Source organism: Pteropus vampyrus, unplaced genomic scaffold, assembly GCF_000151845.1.
Source record: "Pteropus vampyrus isolate Shadow unplaced genomic scaffold, Pvam_2.0 Scaffold30, whole genome shotgun sequence".
Taxonomy (NCBI): Eukaryota; Metazoa; Chordata; class Mammalia; order Chiroptera; family Pteropodidae; genus Pteropus; species Pteropus vampyrus.
In genome coordinates this window covers 5,487,600-5,492,550 of record NW_011888811.1, presented here as the reverse complement: position 1 = coordinate 5,492,550, position 4,951 = coordinate 5,487,600, and positions in this window count along the sequence as shown.

Below are 4,951 nucleotides of genomic sequence, written 5' to 3'. Positions count from 1 at the left end.
AAGCAAACAGTGTCCTATCAGCCATTTGGATGCTGCAGTGACTAATCAAAAAATATTTGGAAATTTTGATTTATAACGGGCTATTCTAATGACTATGAATAGCCTGTTCAGCTTTTTCTAGGTTTAAGAAGCACTGGTCTGCGTTACATGGATACTTAGTCACACATTCATTAAAACTGCCCTCACGGAACATGTATTTTCCATGTTCCATGAGAAGTCAGACAACACACACATTATCAAATACATATATAATATGACAAATAATGATAAGTCTATACATAAAAATCCTGGTAGTACCAATTTAGGGCAGGTGGTGTTATTTACATCCAGAAAACCCCAGGTGGCATTTGAACAAGATCAAGAGAAAACGGAAGGAAGTGAGTCATGAGCTATCTGGGGATGAGTGTCACAAGAAGAGGGATAAGGGAAGGCCCTGGAGCAGAAGCTTAAGTGAAAGGTTTAAGAAGCAGCAAGGAGACCAGATTGGGATGTTGACCCATAGGGAGAGAAGTAGAACTGAGGTTAGAGAAGTAGTGGAGGGGCTGATCTTGAAAGCTTGCTAGGCCACTAAAATGTCTTTGGCATTTATTTCTGAATGAAATGGGAGGTCAGTTTATGATTTTGAAGAGAAAGGCATGATCTTACTGCTCTTTAAAAAAATAAATAAATAAATTACTGCATCTGCTGTGCCAAATGTAGACAAAGAACAAGTGTGGAAAGCAGGGAGACCAAATTAGATGACCAAGGCCATAATGTAGGCAAAAATTTTGGCAGGTGGAATGAAGGTGATAATAATGACAGTGGTTAAGAAATGGATCAGTTCTGTATGTATTCTGACAGTAGAGCCAGCAGAATTTCCCAAAATATTAGAAGTGGGAAAAATAAAAGAATGAAGGATAACTCTACAATTTTGGTTGTTGTTAATTTTATTTTTTTATTCTTTTGTTTGTTTGTTTTGTTTTGTTTCTATTTGATCTGAACAACTAGAAGGAAAGAATTTCTATTTAGGAAAGACTCTTGGAAGAATGCTTTCGGAGAGCAGAGGCTAGAAATCAAAGTACAGTTTCGGACATTTGATATTGAGTTTGATAAGTTTACAATACAATGAAGTGGAAATGACAAGGAGACATTTGAATCTATAAGTTTGGAACTCAGGGTAGAGTCAAGGTTGGACAAAGACGTTTTGGAGTTGTTAATATTTAGAAGTTATAAAAGCCATGAGATCTGATGAAACCACAATGTGAGAAACTATGGATAAAGAAAAGGCATGGTCTGAGGTTGTAACCTTGAGGAATCTTGAAGAAGTAGGGATGAGAAGGAACTAGCAGGGACTGAGTAAAAGTGTCCAGTGAGTTATAAAAAGGATCTAAAAGAATGGTATCTCCAAAGCTAAGTTGAAAATTAGGGAATGAGCACTGTGTCAAATGATCTGAAAGGTCAAAGAGGATCAGAACTAGGGAGTGGTCATTAGAGGAGCAAAAGGAAAGTTAGTGGTGGCTTTGACAAGCACAATTATGATGGAATGAGAGAGAAAATGTCAAGAGAGAATGCAGGGAGAGAAATTGGTAGCAGGTGACAGTTTTTCTAGAAGTTTTATCACAGAGGAACTAAGGAATGTGGTCAGACCTCGAGGAGGAAGTACAAGAGATTCATTTAATGGATAACATTCCACCAAACTATTATGCTGATGAAAAATTATAGTGGGAAACTTGGTTACAGAAGAGAGGAGAATCACTAGAATGATGTTGAAAAAGCACAGGGAAATGGGATCCAGTGGACCAGAGAAAATGTTGGTCTGAAGGAGAACAGACAGGTTTTCCATAGTAACAGAAGGAAAAGCAGGACAAATGGAGACAAATGTATATAGGCTCATACACGAGTATAATCAAATAGTGTCCCACACCAGACCTCAAAAATCCTAAAAATTCACTTTCCATTTATCAAGAAGAAAAAAGAAAATCCACTTTCCATTTGCCAAAGACGTCTATTGTTTTTCCACCAATAGCCTTTATTAGAGGATTTTAATTGGATCCAAAGTCTGAATGAACATAATTTTACGCAGGTGTTCTAACTCAATTAGCTGGAAAAGTACAAAAAATATTCAATTACAGTCAATCAAAACTACCTTGCCTTCAAATGTTCCCTAATAATGAATGAAGGAGGAAGCAAAGTTTGAAAGCTTTTTTCCACTTGAGTATACTACTCTTACTACTTTTAATATTAGCTATATGACTAATAATAATATAACTCAACAATATCATTTCTTTCTGACTACAGTTTATTCTAGCTACAGGATAAGGCAATTGATTGTGGCTTTAGTAAATGATGCTATATCTCTTTTGACTTTCCCATACAATTTAATTTAAGAGTCCCTGGATTATGGTAAATTTGATATTGAAGTGATATTTTAAAAGCCTGTAGAAATATGTAATGCACTGAAATGGTGCACATCTGGATGGAACCCAAAAGCGTTGCCTGCCACTCCACTTCAGGCCAAAGTCCCTGGAACACTGAAGCATCAATCCTTGGATCAGGGTCAGATTTGATCAATGTCCAAAATAAATCAATGATATAGGAAAAGTTGAACAAAACTGGCCATTAAACCCTAGAGAACAACTGAGGTTTGTATTTCTCATTCTAATAAGCTAACAAAAAATAAAAAACGATGAAACTACACAGTCTTAAACTCAAGCTGATATGTCCATGGACCACAGGTATAGGCAGTATATTCTCGATATTTCAATAGTTTAAGAATAGCACCTCTAAATGCAAAAACATCTTTACTCTATTTGAGAATATCTGATATTTACCTAGAGAACCAGTAATTTTTCCCATTCGATCCAAAAATTATGGCTAAGCCAAAACCTACAATTACTTTATTTCCATTAGTTGCTGGGAATCCGTCATTCTTCTGCTTCTGATGTGTTATATTGTTTCTGTCTTTTTCCAAATTAGCAGACCTAGAGTCACCCTAAAAGTAGACTGATTCTTTTTGGCACTACAAAATTAAATTGTTAAATTTCCGAATATCAAAAGCTCTTACAAATTGGACCTAAACTTTATCCATCATAGTTACCTATCCTTCACCAGGGCTACATAAGAACATAAAATAAGTAGCTCTAAAAAGAAGAAATACCATTATGCAATATGCATTATTGTCACCTTCTCGTACATTACTTGCTGAGTCATTAAAAAACATGCAAATCTGCACAAAGTACATGTCGTTGGAAAAGCACAGGAAATATCTGAAAGAAATGCAAGCACTTGACAATCAGGAAAGTGGCTGTTTAAAGGACAAGTTGATCTTTTCAAGCGATCTAATCTGCATGAATCATTAATATTTATTCAATTATTTAGGACACAATATTTATTTTTCACGGAAAGCTTCGTGAGAAGATTTATAATAGCCTTTTTAATGGTTACAATACTACTTCTGTTTATCTAAAGAATATCTCTTGCTTTATATATGTGCCCATAACCACATTCCAATGCTAAAAAACCAAATGCACAATGCAGTAGGTTTTTTTAACATTAACCAATTTATTTGTATTAATCTCCAGAGATGTAAGAAAGAAAAAAAAACAGTTTAGCATTTTTAAATACTTGTGTCATAAGGAACAGCAGCAGAAATAAGTAGAAATATAATTATGCCCAATATAATTAGCTAATATATAATTCCACATGTAAAATATAGTAATATGCATATGTAAATGTTTCCAATCATAGTTTTCTACCTATGGGACCAAATCTAGCTTTTCTCACTTTTGTCCTAAGTAGAAATTTCATGGGTGAGTCAGAGCTAAACTCAAAAGAAAGTGAGGATGGAAATGAGTCAGGAAGTCTTTGAAACAAGCTATTTAAAAAAGTACCAATTTTCTTATTCATATTAATAGAAAACAGTTCTGTCTCAATAAAGTTATTTAATACTGTGAATGCAAAGCTAATAGCATAAGTCAACAGCCTCTGACTAATTCTAGAAGCATTTCTTCTTGGTTCAGACCCCCTTTCTTCACCCCTCATATCCCGTCTGTGTTTGGTGAGTACGTGGAGGGTACAAGATTTTCAGCATTGATTATATATCAGAACAAGGCCTGGTTATCTGGAATCTGCCTCTCCCACCAGCAAGAGCTCAGTCACAGCTCCTGAGGGCTGCATGGCTTGGATTTCATTATTTGTGAGTTATGTTCCTATAAAGGCAACATTCAGAAAACAGGATAAGTGCAAATGCTTTTAAGTTTCCATTTGTGGTATGAATACTGACAGCTTGTAATGTCCATTGTAGTGACCCCTGGATTGTCCACACATGGCATAAAAGAGAGGAGCAAGATACTGCTTAGCATCTACCAAAATGTGAACATAATTCCTTCTCTTGCTTTCTACTCTGTGATGCAATAAGGTTACAGGCTACAGTCAACAGTTGACATATTCAATAATTCTGTAGACCCAAGTATACCCAGGTGAAACTTTTCATAAAAAAGCATGACTGTATTCTCTCCTCATCAATCAGCAATGCATTAAAATCTGTTATTTTTTTAATTAAATTTTAATAGTGACATAGTTTAGTAGGAAAAGAATGGCACTTCTGATTGAGAACAATAGCCTACTCCAAGCCACCAAATATTTATGATTGTAATCCTGTTATTTTTCAGGTTATATGGGAAATAACTTGATTATGAACAAATGCCATGGGATTTTCATTGAAAGAATGCAAGATACATGTTTACAGCACATGGTCAAGGGCAGCATTCACTTTCCAGTCTGTCACTGACATACTCCTCCCCATAAGGCCACAGGGAATAAGGCAATGACATCTGTGAGATAACAAGTTCACTAGAGATTGCCTTTGGGATTGAGTCAGGTCTCAAAGCAGAATTTAAACAAGCGTGTACCCCAGCAGCCCAGTCTTTAGTCTTTTACACCTGCATTTGTTTCAGCAAAAGCAGGGATCCAC